The sequence below is a fragment of the Bos mutus genome, chromosome 14 (genome assembly GCF_027580195.1).
Source record: "Bos mutus isolate GX-2022 chromosome 14, NWIPB_WYAK_1.1, whole genome shotgun sequence".
NCBI lineage: Eukaryota > Metazoa > Chordata > Mammalia > Artiodactyla > Bovidae > Bos > Bos mutus.
In genome coordinates this window covers 25,584,016-25,599,493 of record NC_091630.1, presented here as the reverse complement: position 1 = coordinate 25,599,493, position 15,478 = coordinate 25,584,016, and the positions used below count along the sequence as shown (strand labels likewise).

Sequence of the window (15,478 nt, the reverse complement as noted above, 5' to 3'; positions counted from 1 at the left end):
GAAAGACAAAAAATAGTGGGGAAGGTGTTCCAAATTAAAAGGACTAAAGAAACAACCAAATGCAGACCACAGTTCTTAATTAGTTTCTGGATAGAGGGAAAAACAAAACATTGGGGATGGCTGACATCCCCAGTGGATGGATGGATATAGACAAAGGATGGATATAGATAGCGTATTAATAATAATGTTTTGTCCATGCTAAATTTCTGAGGTCTGACAATGATATTGTGAATATGTAAGACAATGTTCTTATTCTCCGAAGGTATACTCAGGATAATTGCATGTGAGGTATTGTGGTGTCTGCAACTTACTTGTAAAATAATTTACCAAATATGATTGTATTATTTCTGTATCTTTCTATCTGTAGATCTCTGTGTATATAGAAAGAGACAATGATGCATAGGTAGGGAGAGAAAGCAAGGGATATTATGATGTTTTTAAATAATTAGGTTAATTTTAAAATAACTTGTTCTTAGTGACTTATAAATACCAAAATAGGTGTTTATATTAATTAAGAGTGCTTACAATGCTAGTGTCCTAAAGCATCTTCTAGAATCTGGAGTTCTAGAAATTCAGTTTTCCCAACTTATTGAAAATGAGACATTTATTCATGTCCCATCTTTAAAGCCCTCCATTTTTTTCAGGAATCAATTTCTTAATATTAAAAAAAGATATATTTACTAGGATCTTCTTGTCTATCCCATATTCACTATTTTTTATTAATCTGTGATATTGTCTCTTTTCATGTCTTTATTTTTAATAAATATAAAATGGAAGCAGAAAATAAGTTTTCTGTCTCTTTCATCTATTGTTACATTATATTTAAAAGTTGAGCTTAACAATGTCATCTTGTTAATTTTGCTCTTAAAAATATTTCCCATAAACCTTAGGAAACTTTAGCCTTCTTCATATTTCTTTGTGATTTTTCTGTTTTTCTCATGAATATATCCTTTTGTACATGTTGCTTAAATGTTTAAATTCATCAGAGGACTTCCTATGAAACCTTATTGAATTCTATAGAATATCATATCATTCATTTTTTTTCCTCATTGAGATTATGTAAGTAGAATATTATTTTGAAAATATCCTCTTAATTCCTTTTCTAACTTAGAAATGTTGGCTGCAAAGCCAATCCTGTATCCTTCCAAACTTAAAAAGGAAATACATTCTTAAAGTCTTAGATTTTACTTCTACTGTTGCAGTTTCTATGTATTCTATACTTATAAACCCCTGAACTGTGAACTTCCAGATGTTCAAGCTGGTTTTAGAAAAGGCAGAGGAACCAGAGATCAAATTGCCAACATCCGCTGGATCATGGAAAAAACAAAAGAGTTCCAGGAAAACATCTATTTCTGCTTTATTGACTATGACAAAGCCTTTGACTGTGTGGATCACAATAAACTGTGGAAAATTCTGAAAGAGATGGGAATACCAGACCACCTGACCTGCCTCTTGAGAAACCTATATGCAGGTCAGGAAGCAACAGTTAAAACTGGACATGGAACAACAGACTGGTTCCAAATAGGAAAAGGAGTACGCCAAGGCTGTATATTGTCACCCTGTTTATTCAACTTATATGCAGAGTACATCATGCGAAATGCTGGGCTGGAGGAAGCACAAGCTGGAATGAAGATTTCCAGGAGAAATATCAATAACCTCAGATATGCAGATGACACCACCCTTATGACAAAAAGTGAAGAGGAACTAAAGAGCCTCTTGATGAAAGTGAAAGAGGAGAGTGAAAAAGTTGACTTAAAGCTCAACATTCAGAAAACTAAGATCATGGCATCTGGTCCCACCACTTCATGGAAAATAGATGGGGAAACAGTATCAGACTTTATTTTTTTGGGCTCCAAAATCACTGCAGATGGTGATTGCAGCCATGAAATTAAAAGATGCTTACTCCTTGGAAGGAAAGTTATGACCAACCTAGATAGCATATTCAAAAGCAGAGACATTACTTTGCCAACAAAGTTCCGTCTAGTCAAGGCTATGATTTTTCCAGTGGTCATGTATGGATGTGAGAGTTGGACTGTAAAGAAAGCTGAGCGCTGAAGAATTAATGCTTTTGAACTGTGGTGTTGGAGAAGACTCTTGAGAGTCCCTTGGACTGCAAGGAGATCCAACCAGTCCATTCTAAAGGAGATCAGTCCTGGGTGTTCATTGGAGGGACTGATGCTAAAGCTGAAACTCCAGTACTTTGGCCACCTGATGTGAAGAGTTGACTCATTGGAAAAGGCCCTGATGCTGGGAGGGATTGGGGGCAGGAGGAGAAGGGGATGACAGAGGATGAGATGGCTGAATGGCATCACCGACTCAATGGACATGAGTTTGGGTGAACTCCAGGAGTTGGTGATGGGCAGGGAGGCCTGGCGTGCTGCAGTTCATGGGGTTGCAAAGAGTCGGACATGACTGAACGATTAACTGAACTGAATATTATAATTCTCAGCAAATGCTTCCTTGTATTCCAATTAAGTATTGAATGTCTCCTTTTGCTGTTTCTGCTGTTGTCTGAAAGGTAGACTGTCAATAAGATAGGCCAAGGTTTATCTGGCATACAAGGACAAAGAGTTCAGCCTCCTCCAACCGTGTACAGATATCTGCACGTGTCCTGTTTCTCTCCTTCGGATATTCTCCTCCAGCTCACAAACTCCTGGTCTCTCTTCAAGACCCAGGTCATCTTACCACCTGTATCTTAGCTCTCTAGAATGAATCTCTTTCTTCTCTATCCCTAAGCACTTGGCAGTGTGCAAAATACAACTTAAAATCCACAGCACCTTAGTGAATGAACAATAACACCTTTAAAGGCTCTCAGTGAACAAATCTAGGATAAGTTGAGCACAAACATAACATATGATAGTACAATGAACAAAGTCTGTGATTCCCCACGGATATAAACAAGCAAGCAGACCAACAAATGAGGGAGAAGGGAAAGCTCATTCCAACGCCAGAATGCCCCCTGATAAATGGAGAAGAATGACGGAGTTAGAGAATCACCTTTGAGAGTCATCCAAAGAATAGTTGATTCAGGCAAGAATCACTGGGCTACACAGGTGGCTCAGTGGCAAAGAATCCACCTGCAATGCACGAGACACGAGTTCAGTCCCTGGGTCAAGAAGATCCCCTGGAGGAGGAAATGGCAACCCACTCCAGTATTTTTGCTTGGAGAATTCCATGGACAGAGGGGCCTGGTGGGCTACAGTGCATGCGGTCATAAAGAGCTGGACACGACTTAGTGACTGCACAGGCACACACATCAAGCTAGTTCAGTTCAGTCACTCAGTCGTGTCTGACTCTTTGGCACCCCATGGACTTCAGCACACCAGGCCTCCCTGTCCATCACCAACACCCGGAGTTTACTCAAACTCATTTCCATTGAATCGATGATGCCATCCAACCATCTCATCCTCTGTCGTCCCCTTCTCCTCCCACCTTCAGTCTTTCCCAGCATCAGGGTCTTTCCCATCATCAGAGCTGATGAGTCAGCTCTTCTCATCAGGTGGCCACATTGGAGTTTCAGCTTCAACATCAGTCCTTCCAGTGAATATTCAGGACTGATTTCCTTTAGCATGGACTGGTTGGATCTCCTGGCAGTCCAAGGGATTCTCAAGAGTCTTCTCCAACACCACAGTTCAAAAGCATCAATTCTTTGGCGCTCAGCTTTCTTCACAGTCCAACTCTCACATCCATACATGGCTATTGGAAAAACTGGTCTTGACTAAATGGACCTTTGTTGGCAAAGTAATGTCTCTGCTTTTAAATATGCTTCTAGGTTGGTCATAACTTTCCTTCCAAGGAGTAAGCGTCTTTTAATTTCATGGCTCCTCATCAAGGAATACTAAAACCAGTGTGGAAGTTTGAAGAACAGGATGGGTACTTAGTCTTACTATATCTCCTCAAAAAATATGTCTTCTGGAGCATCAGTTCCAAACCTTTTTGGCACCAGGGACCAGTTTCGTGGAAGACAGTTTGTCCAGCGGGGGGAGGTGGGATGGTTCAGGCAGTAATGCCAGCAGTGTGGAGGGGATGGTGCAGGTAACATGACTGATGTTTCAGGCAATGTGAGCGATAAAGTGAAAGTGAAGCTGTTAGCCTGCTCAGCTGTGTCCTACTGTTTGTAACCCCATAGACTGTAGCCTGCCAGGCTCCTCTACATGGAATTCTCCAGACAAGAATACTGGAACGGGTTGTCATTTCCTTCTCCAGGGGAACTTCCTGATCCAACCCAGGGATCGAACCCGGGTCTCCTTCCTGTATTACAGGTAGATTCTGTACCACCAGGGAGCTGCAGATGAAGCTTCGATCATTTCCTAACAGGTCTGGAGCCAGTATCCGCCCTGGGGTTTGGGGCCCCTGTTACAGAGGGTAAAATAGTGACCTTATAATATAGAAACCTGGCAGGTATAACTTTAGCCAAGGGATCAAAATTAGTATCACCAGTATTGCAACCAGATTCATCAAGTGCTTCTTGATCTACACAAAAAAGGCCATACCATCAGTTCCTACGTTATTCCCCAAATGTGAGATCAGTCACTCAAATAGATATCCTGTAAATAACTGACCTGTTCTCTTCCAAAATATCAAACTCACAAAAGAGGAACTGTTCCAGAATAAGGGAGACTGATAGGTATGACAGCCTATTGTAATGCATAATCTTGGATGGGATTCTAGTCTAGGAAAAAAGTAGATTAAAAGGAACAGTATTGGGATAACTGAATATGGACTGCAGTTAGAACATAGTATTGGATTATATCAATATGGAAGGTATTGTAAGACAATGTCTTGTTTTAGAAATATATACTGAACATGAAATTTCAGTGTAGAGTGTTATTTCAGTGTAGAATGTAACATTCACAACTTGTACTCAAATGGTTCAGAAAACAGTATATGAATATATTTATATATACAGGCATAAATGTGGGACTCTATATACAAATCTATATCTGCAAACGGGCTTCCCAGTTGGCGCTAGTAGTAAAGAATCTGCCTGTCGATGCAGGAGATGCCAGAGACACAGGTTCGATCCCTGGGTCAGGAAGATATCCTGGAGAAGGAAAGGGCAGCCCACCCTAGTATTTTTGCCTGGAAAATTCCATGGACAGAGGAGCCTGGTGGGCTACAGTCTATGGGGTCTCAAGGAGTTGGACACGACTGAGCGAGCACATGTCTGTAAACGTGCACACATCCGGTTTCGCCACTTTTTCAGAGTGACCAACTAGTATTGACACTTTTCCAGCACTGCAGGTGCAGTTTGCTTGGAGGAGGAAAGGAGAATTGTGGCTGGGAGCAGAGGCAACCGGCTCTTGAACCCTGTCGGTGTGTCAGTCCGTACCGCTTCACTGCAGTGCATCTTGAAAGTCTAGTTGGACTCATTTGGATGGCGTACAGAGCCTTTCTAATTACATAGGTACACTTGCTGTGTTACATCAAAGGCTCCTTGTCCAGGGTGGGATTTGTCTTCAAAGACAGTGAGGGGAGTGGCCCATTTGCAGGAAATTGCATGGTTTGGGGTGATGTGTTTTTGAACTTGTCAATTGGAGATTCCAGTTTTTAAAATGCTGGCCTTTTGCTGTATGCCCAAACCGTTAAAAGACTTTCCATTTATAATTTTGAGGATTTCTCTTTAACTTCTGCCAGAAGAAACCTGTAACTCAGTTTCCCCTATTATCCTTCTTGCTATATCAGCAGTTTGACTCTGAAGTGTTCTTGGGGATGACATCCTAATTTTGTTGATTTATGGGACTTAGTATAGTCCTAGTTATGTTAGGAAAGAATTAGCTTAGTACTCTTAGTGACTAATCATCAAAAGGATGCTTGATTATTTCCTTGTAGCTAAAAACAGAGCATGGGGCAGTGAGCAAATTACAAGGGCACAGCCTAATTTGAAAGAAACTTCTCACGGTTTTAATCTTGGTACAATGCATTTTATCCCTAGGTGCTGTACATATATCTTTTAATGAGGAAATTAAAAGCCTGGCTTTTGAAATCATAGGTCAGAGCTGGATTTAAATTTGTCACTAACAAAGTGTATGACTTTGGAAAGGTTTCTTAAACTCTCTAATCTGTTTATTCACTTCTGATAAACAGAAATTATGAGTAATAAGCACTGCTTTCAAAAATGATGAAAGCATATAGCCTGCAATTTGTCGCATAGTGTGTTCCTCTGTGTTCATTTTCTTCTCCTCCCATATTGATTTTCCTCATTTTCATTTCTTCTTGTTCTGAATACACATAACTTCTTAGAACAAGAACGATTAAGTAGCGCGATTTCAAACTAAGGTATTGATTGCTATAAACTTAGCAAACTGACAAAGCATGTTAAAATGAACTTTGATAAATGTTAAATGCAGGTGATTGGTTTAAAAATTACTGAGAACTAGGAAATGGCAACCCACTCCAGTGTTCTTGCCTGGAGAACCCCAGGGACGGGAGAGCCTGGTGGGCTGCCGTCTATAGGGTCGCACAGAGTCGGACACGACTGATGTGACTTAGCAGCAGCAGCAAACCCTGTGTAGGTCTGAAGATTTAATAGTGAATCTTTCTAATTTTAATTAAGTCTGTGTGGTATTTCACCCACAGTGACCTGCTGCTGCTGCTGCTAAGTCGCTTCAGTCATGTCCGACCCTGTGCGACCCCATAGACGGCAGCCCACCAGGCTCCCCCGTCCCTGGGATTCTGCAGGCAAGAACATTGGAGTGGGTTGCTATTTCCTTCTCCAATGCATGAAAGTGAAAAGTGAAAGTGAAGTCGCTCAGTTGCGTCTGACTCTTCGTGACCCCATGGACTGCAGCCCACCAGGCTCCTCCGTCCATGGGACTCCAGGCAAGAGCACTGGAGTGGGGCGCCATCGCCTTCTCCACACAGTGACCTAGATTGAGTGTAATAAAGCTTTCACTTGTTATTTTTGCATAATCGTGTATTCCTGAATAATTGTTAGACAATAATGCTTGTCAGCCCTAAGGGTTTGCTAGTGTGTTTTTCATTAAGACAATTAAAAATTTTTTTTTATTATCTTCATTTGAAGAGACCTGTCTCTAGGACAGTGTAGCTAACAGTATTCATTCTCTATTTTAAAATACAGTGGTATAACCCACATCTAAAACACATGGATCCTTTAATCTGGTTAGTTATGACACTGGTGGTTCTTGAGGGCTGTGTTTATGACACCAAATAAGCTATCCAGTTGACTTTCCATTTATTGTCTTAAAATTAAAACACTGAAATAAGCAGGAGTCAATTTCTATTCTAAGACCCACGTGGTCCATGAGAGACAGTTGACTAACTTGTACGCAGTGAGAATTCCATCATACCCTGTTTCCCCTTTTAAAAAACCAATTTAATCTTTGGATAGAGGGGGCGTTTTTTCCTATAGGCAGTTGGGTAGGTCAGGCACCGTGGCACTTAGCTTATAGTACTTAGGAAGTATGCAGAACTTATTTTGAAATACTGTTAGTATAAGAAGTATTTAAGTACTTTATGGAATAGAAGTCCAGCTCTGTTTATGAGCAGTTTGCTTTTTTCTATTTAAATAATTGGATTATCTCCTTGTGTAAACTTGGACTCGTGTGAAAGTGGTGGTTTCACAATCTTCATAAATGTATATATTTAGATCTGCTCATGTTTGAGTTACCATTAGCACCAACACTCTGTCAACATTTCCACAGGGTCTTTTAAGTATGTTGAGAAAGTCCCAGCCAACCCTTGACGTGAGTAATCTATACTACACAGCAGTTTCTAGGCACGGCTCAGAGGATCCCACACATTCTAACTTTAAACTTACATATCTTCTGGCATTAGAACAGTTTGATGGAGTGATTTTTTTTCCCTCCGTCCCAGATTCAAGCTGGTGGCTCATTTTATACAATGTAAAATATATGTCTTCCTTTGTTTCAGAACATCATATAACTTTGGGCAAATGAGCAATCTCAAAGCATCTTACATTGTTCTCTGACTTCATCACCTAATGAATGTTAATGGCCATAGCTATTGTAGAAACTGAAGAGCTTATGCCTTTGACCATGTTAATAGTTTAGTTTTGGGATGAGCATGTTAAGATCCTTAATTGTACATTTTCCCCTGTTACCTGTCAGAGTTAACATTTAGCCTGGGAATATGCATTAAGATTTTTGTGTCAGAGTTGGTGGTGGGAGTGAGGGGAAGAGGAATAATTAATTCTTAAAGGGCTTGACTTTGACAGTGAGTGTTCATTCTGAGAAATACTTCACTCTTTGGGGAATTGTATATGCTTACTTGAGGGCTAATGATTTTAATTTTTCGTTAGCATCTATACATAGCTACTTTCATATTTGCTTGGGTCTTTTTACTTGATGTTGGGTGTTAATGACTGTTTTTGGAAAAATGTTTCTGAGTCTCAATTAATTCATTCAAGTTCTTACTTTCTACTTGATGGTTAGTTGATGAGTGCATAGAACTGGCACATCAGAGTGCTCGTTTCAACCTTCCTTGAGCTTCTAGAACTCAGTGCTGCCAAACTCTCAGGATCAGGACCTGATGGGTACTGATTAAAAACAAACAAACAAAAACACTTAGGTACCTTGCATTGCAAAGTAACATGTGCATTCAGAAGCTCTTTTGGGAAATCTGTGGCTCACAGCACCAGATGTATAACCTGCATCTGCTTCAGGGGCTTACATGTAGGGTGAACTATGTTGAAAGGATACTGCTTTGTCTCAAAGTAAAATGTGTTGAACCAAAGTAATTTTTCCTGATTATTGCAGTGACTGCTTTGGTGCAACCTTTCAATTTCCTCCAGTTTTGGCAGGCTGCCTTGAATATTAATGAGGATTTGTTAAATTAGAAGGGGAATGTGTTTATTGTTTTCTGAATAGGTCCGTTGTGCCCTCAAACAAACCCATGTAAGATTCCATCCACATTTATTTTGCAACCATATCTTAGTTCATCATCTTTGTTTGACCTGCCTTTTGAGTATTCTGGGCTTCCCTGGGACATCTCAGTTAATTCAGACTTGAAGCACTCATGACACATGCCTCATACACGCTTTCTGCTTCCTTGTAATGTGTTTTAAAAAAAATATCCCATCTGGTTAACCACACAACAGCCACGGCTAATCTTGGTTGTAAATGTATTGCTGAGGTGCCAGTCTATGAGGATTATGACTCGTGTGGTGCGAGCACTCGAGAGGAATTAGCAGCTTACAGTTGTGGTCCTTTTCCTCATTTTTTTGTGATGATATTAGCACTTCATGTGTTAAAATAAACCTGTAACTCTACTTAAATTCCTCCCTCCATATTTTAAAATCTTCTAGTAGAGTTGAGCTTTTGTACAGTAAGATACATACTTTGGTAGGAGCAGAAACATCATCTAGTTAAATTCCTTTAATCCTGATGTCATTAAGAATATTACCTGGTATCTCAGTTGGTAAAGAATCTGCCTGCAATGTAGGAGACCTTGATTCAATTCCTGGGTCAGGAAGATCCCCTGAAGAAGGGATAGGCTACCCACTCCAGGATTCTTGGGCTTCTCTGGGTGGCTCAGATGGTAAAGAATCCGCCTGCAATGTGGGAGACCTGGGTTGGGAAGATCCTCTGGAGAAAGGAATGGCTACCCACTCCAGTGTTCTGGCTCAGAGAATTCCATGGACAGAGGAGCCTGGCAGGCTACAGTCCATGAGATCACAAAGAGTCAGACATGACTTTCTTTCAGAAGGTGAAAGTATAAAGTGAAAGTGAAGTTGCTCAGTCGTGTCGGACTCTGCAACCCCATGAACTGTAGCCTACCAGCCTTCTCTGTCCATGGGATTTTTCAAGCAAGAATACTGGAATGGGTTGCCATTTCCTTCTCCAGAAGATCTTCCTGACCCAGGGATTGAACCCGGCTCTCCCGCATTATAGGTAGACACTTTATTGTCTGAGTCACCAGGGAAGTCCTTAGGGAAGTCATCACTTTCAGAGATGATTTCAATATTTTGGGAGGCTTAGAAAATTTTAGAAGTATTGTTTTCCTAAGGAATACTTCTGAAGTTAGGGATATATCCAGTCTTTCATTCTTAAAAGACATGTTTTAGGTGGATAAACAATGATATTATTAATTATCAACTAATAACATTTTCAGACACCCAATGGACATGGGTTTCTCAAAGCTAATACTTCTTGGAGAAGCTAAAAGTTTCATAAGTCTTTTTCCTAAAAATATTGGTATCTATTGAAGCACTCATAACAAAAGATAAAAAATGATTCTGAGAAGGTGTATTTCAGTTCTACAGGTTATGAAACTTTTGAATTCTTGGCACAAGTTTGCCCTTCTCATTTTTTTCCCCCTAAACTCATGTTATTTTAGCTCCTCTAAAACTTCAGTGGACATTTAGAAACTTACCTGTGTCAGAGCTTTATTAAAATTGTTCATTTTAACATCTGTTTTCTAAGGCATGATTATAATGGTGAATATCTAGCATGTTAAAATCTGTTGTCTTTGCATCAAAGATCAGATTACATATTTCATTTTTATCAATATTTAAAATTTAATGTAAAAAAATTTAATGTAAAATAAAGTACTCTGAAAGATAGGTATTTCTCATTTGGGTCAAATTTTGCATGGCTTGATCATTCATAATCTTGATGGCTTAGTCAGGTTTGAGCTTGGTATTATACATGATTACAGGATTTTTTATCCCAGTGATGCCAAGTTCTAGTGGAAGGATCTATGCCCAACTTGATTTGTATAGGATCTGACAGGCAAGTTCTCTATTATTGGTGCCAGAGATAGGGTTTTTGTTTCCAAATATGTATCTTGAATTTGGAATTGGGTGGAGATAAATATTAGCAATTTTGTGATAGGATGGATCAATGAAGTTAATAATAAATGTTCATTTTTTTGAAAAGCTGTTGGACTTGTAACATTGTTTAACTTGAAAATATGGAATGAGGCTAAGATGCTATGCTAACAGGATATTATTCAGTCTCATTATTTTCAGAATTAGAATCTGTACTCTTTGTCAGGAATGGATGCCTTCAGCTAGTAAGAATTTAGATTTCTTCTTGTTTGGCAGGGCTTACAACAGAAACAGGGGAACACTTTTAAGAAGTATTAGGAGTATATTAGAAACAGATGGGCATTCAGCACCTACATAAAATGTTCTATGGGATAAAATGTGCATAACTGGGTTTGATTTAACAAAGCATCAAACTTAAAAATATCAGGATTCGTAAAAAACCAAACTTACTTTGCAATTTAAGAGGAATATAAATTACGTGACTAGAATTAAGAGTAAAGAGTTTTACTTAAGCTGTTTTTTTTCTCCTTGTGTACTTATTAGTGATATAAGGAATTGTTACCTGGTTTCTGCCTCGTGATTTTTTGTTTTCTATACCCGTATATTCCTTTTCCCATCAAGGAGATATGTGTGGATTTGTGTTAATACCACTGTCTAACACCTTTTAGAGGATTTTTAATGTTTTATGTGATATATTTCATCTTTAGAATTTTGGGTGGGTCTAGATTTAGAAAAGTGTTTTGGTTGGAATGATGAGGCCCTGGATCTCAGCAGGCTTCAGGGTTGGAAAAGTTGAAGCTTACGGGGGAGAGCAAATAAACACGGTCTTCAAAGCTGGGAATTAAGATCTGTTTATTCACCTGCACACTTGAATTAAATCTCATAGAAATACGCTGAGCCATTTGACTTATTAAGATCCTGACAAAATAAATTACTCTAGTCATGTTTAAAGGTCTAATTTTTGCTTGGCTTTAGATATATAGAGATTGGGGTGTGTGTGTGTTAGTCGCTCAGTCATGTCTGACTTTTTGCGACCCTGTGGACTATAGCCTGCCAGTCTCCTCTGTCCATGGAATTCTCCAGGCAAGAGTACTGGAGTGGCTTGCCATGTCCTCCTCCAGGGGATCTTACCGACCCAGGGATTGAACCCAGGCCTCCTGCATTGCAGGCAGATGCTTTACCATCTGAGCTACTAGGGAAGCCCAGAGATTTGTATGCTGCTGCTGCTGCTGCTGCTAAGTCGCTTCAGTCATGTCTGACTCTGTGCAACCCCATAGACGGCAGCCCACCAGGCTCCCCCATCCCTGGGATTCTCCAGACAAGAACACTGGAGTGGGTTGCCATTTCCTACTCCAATGCATGAAAGTGAAAAATGAAAGTGAAGTTGCTCAGTCGTGTCTGACTCTTAGCGACCCCATGGACTGCAGCCTACCAGGCTCCTCTGTCCATGGGATTCTTCAGGCAAGAGTACTGGAGTGGGGTGCCATTGCCTTCTCCAAGAGATTGGTATAGTCACCATATAATGGATGAAGAAGTTCTTGTTGAATTTAGCTTCTGATTTACAACATAGAGGAGACCAGGATAGTTGACACTGGACAGTGGTTAATTAAACTGAAAAATTTGTTTGAGGTTTGGGCCGTGAAGCTTCAAACTGCAAAAATTACACATGTTCTTATCCTTCAGCTTTGAGGAGCACTGCTGAAGGTTGGGGCAAGTGAAGAGACAGCACTCACGGCTGGGTGTGGCTCACATCACTTTTGTTTTAAGAGGATTCCTCTTATGTAGGGTTATAAAGATATCTAAGATATGGACTCAGGTAAGTATTCCTTACTTCATTTTCATTGTCAGTTAAAGTTCAAGTAAATAAAGCAATGCATTTACTGATTTTAAGAAAACCTTTTTAAAAATGTGGAGTACACTTTGTTGACTCTGAAATCTTTGTGGTCAAGATGAAAGTTGACTTCTGATACATAAAAACAAAACAAAACAAAAAGCCTTTAATTTATAATGAGTCTCTTAGCTCTGTAATTCTCTTCTCTCCATCCTCCTCACTGTGCAGTGTGATTTATAGTGATAGCTCTGGGTTTAACTTTTGAACTTTAAGTACAGCTTCACTTAACTTTGTGATGACTGTGGTCCAGAGAACCTTCTCCTTAAACTATTTTGCTACATATGTAAATCTTCCAAGTTCTCTTTTTACTTATGAAGCTAAGTCTGGGATATGGATAACCTTGATATTACGAGTTCATATTTGTAGTTAAGTTGCAGAGCAAAAGGCAGCAGTGAACCACTGCAGAGCACTCTGCGGTGTGCGGCTGCCTTTTGCTGAGCTCCAGCCAGCAGCTCCTGTCCTTGCCTTAGTCTCCCGGTTGTTCCTACTTAAAGGCTTCCCCCACCCCACAAAAGAGTCATAAGAGTCATAAATTACATCTCCAAATATCATGCCATAAGGGTCTTTCTGCTTAAGGTGGGTTATGTTCTTAGACAGCCCTGAAAATTAAATGAGTTGGGTTCTCCCCAGTCACCACTTCCTCTGCCAAAGCCATTTCATCCATCATAGAGCTGCTGAGTCTTTCTGATTCTGTTCCCTTCACTCACGTTCTACACCCCACCCACCCTACTCTGTCTTTATCTCCTCCTTGCATGGAAGTTAGTCTGTGTCTCAGTTTTTGAAACTTATATACTGATTCCTTACACCCTGCTCTGAACAATAATAACAAAATCTTATAATAAAACCTCTTCAGAGGCATCTGGGAAAATTGTAAATAATCTAGGCTTATTTCCAGGGGCTTCACTGATGGCTCAGATGGTAAAGAATCCATTTGCAATATAGGAGATCTGGGTTTGATCCCTGGATTGGGAAGATTCCCTGGAGAAGGGAAAGGCTACCCACTCCAGTATTCTTGCCTGGAGAATTCCATGGATAGAAGAGCCTGGCGGGCTACAGTCCATGGGGTGTCAAAGAGTCAGACACGACTGAGCAACTAATACATTCACTTTCACTTTGTATTTCCAGTCAGCTATGTGAAAACATTTTATAAATTGTAATTATTTCATGAGAGTAAGGCATAATAGAAATCTTATGATGAGAATAAAAGCAGAAAAACTGACCCTACAGTAGAATGGAGAGAGAAGTAGAGAAAGATAGGTAGGGCAGAGGGTAGGGTGGTTAGGGTGTCTAAGCTAGAGGTAGAAAGGGCCTCTGATAAGATTAGTGGAAATCACAAGAGTAAGGGTTCAGAGTACATCTTCAGAAGATATTATCACGGGAGCTACAAGAGGAAGAAAACTTTTAGTAATGGCCTAGACACAGGAGTTGGGAGGACCAGAGACTGAGAATGAGGTCTTGAATCGAGGCTCTAAAAACTGGTTGTGGTCTTCATAAAAACAGTGTTGGGCATAATTGAATGAATGGTGTTGGTGGGTAGAGGCTACAGATAAAACTGACATTTCCAAGAAACATGAGTGATATTGGTCTGGTTCATTGGTAGGAGAGGATGCTCACGACCTGATGAAATTTGAGCAAGTTATCATACTTCATGTAAAGTCTGATCACAGTTATGAAAAATCCCAGTTACATATTTTAACTGTCGTATAAGTGTACATATATGAAGGGGTATCTGGAAAGTTTGTTATGATTTTATTAGGAACTCTATATGAGGAGGTGATTTTCCATTTGATTTGATTCTTTTTTGCTCCACAGTTGCAGGTTAAAGAAAATAAGTGGTAAATAAGAAATTAGTTGGGAAGCATAGATAGGCTTGCAAGCAAGAAAAAGTCCATAAAATAGATTCACTATGTAGATAAAAGCAGTTGAACAGTTGATAGGACGAAGTCCTAGAATAGGTGGGAAGAAGCAGACCTCAATGGCCAATGCAAAGGGTTATCTTGGCCTTGGTTTCTGATCCTGAGTACCTTAGCTCTTTTTTGGCTCCTTCTCTGAAATGTTAGGTTAAGACCTTGTTTTGGGGATCTCTCTGGAGGAGAGACTGTAAGAACAATCAGGGAACCCAGAAGAAGTGGGGAGAGTGTTTGTGGAACTGAAACCTAGGAAGAACTGCTCCGAGTAGAGGTACATATATTGGATACTCAAACATTTTAAGTAAAGGACGGGTGTGGTATATAGCATACTTCGGAGTATTGCTGCTAGTCTGAATACTGAATGTTTATTTCTTATGCAATAAAGATTATATGTAGGGCAAATAGGATTGTAGTCTCAAAGTGAAGTTTCAATAATTGAGGAATTTTCTATTCCTTCTTAAGACTTTCGTGGGCTAACTCAGGAAAATGAAGTCAGTGTGGCCTTATATATCTTGTATTTATGACCTTGCTTGGTGTAAGGATAACTAAAAGTTAACATGACTTTTTCATATTTTAGAAATTGTACTGGGATTTCAGGTTGTATCATTTTTAAATTTTATACCAGGACTAGAAACAGAATGTTTTCTTTTAATTATCCTTTTTGTCACTAACTGTAGTGAACTTCATGAGGTTTATATATTTCAGATGCTATTTTTTTTCTTACGTATTTCTTACCTTTTGTGGTACAGCTCTTTAAAACTATTTTCTAGCTAAGTCCCTCTCCCAGTCTACCATTCAACTTGTCCATAAAATTTTTTTCAGCTTTAGAGTTTTAATTTCTTTCTCATTTGCATATTTTATGATACTGTTTCTTCCTGCACGTGATTTCTAGTCATTCCATCCCTTCCAATGTGCTAAAGATACTCA

General features: G+C 39.6%; 1 protein-coding gene across 4 annotated transcripts in view; it reads left to right on the top strand.

The window, feature by feature from the left end:
- The window catches only part of RSPO2 (R-spondin 2), a 172,776-nt gene that overhangs the window by 69,836 nt on the left and 87,462 nt on the right, over positions 1–15,478 (top strand). The window lies entirely within an intron of this gene.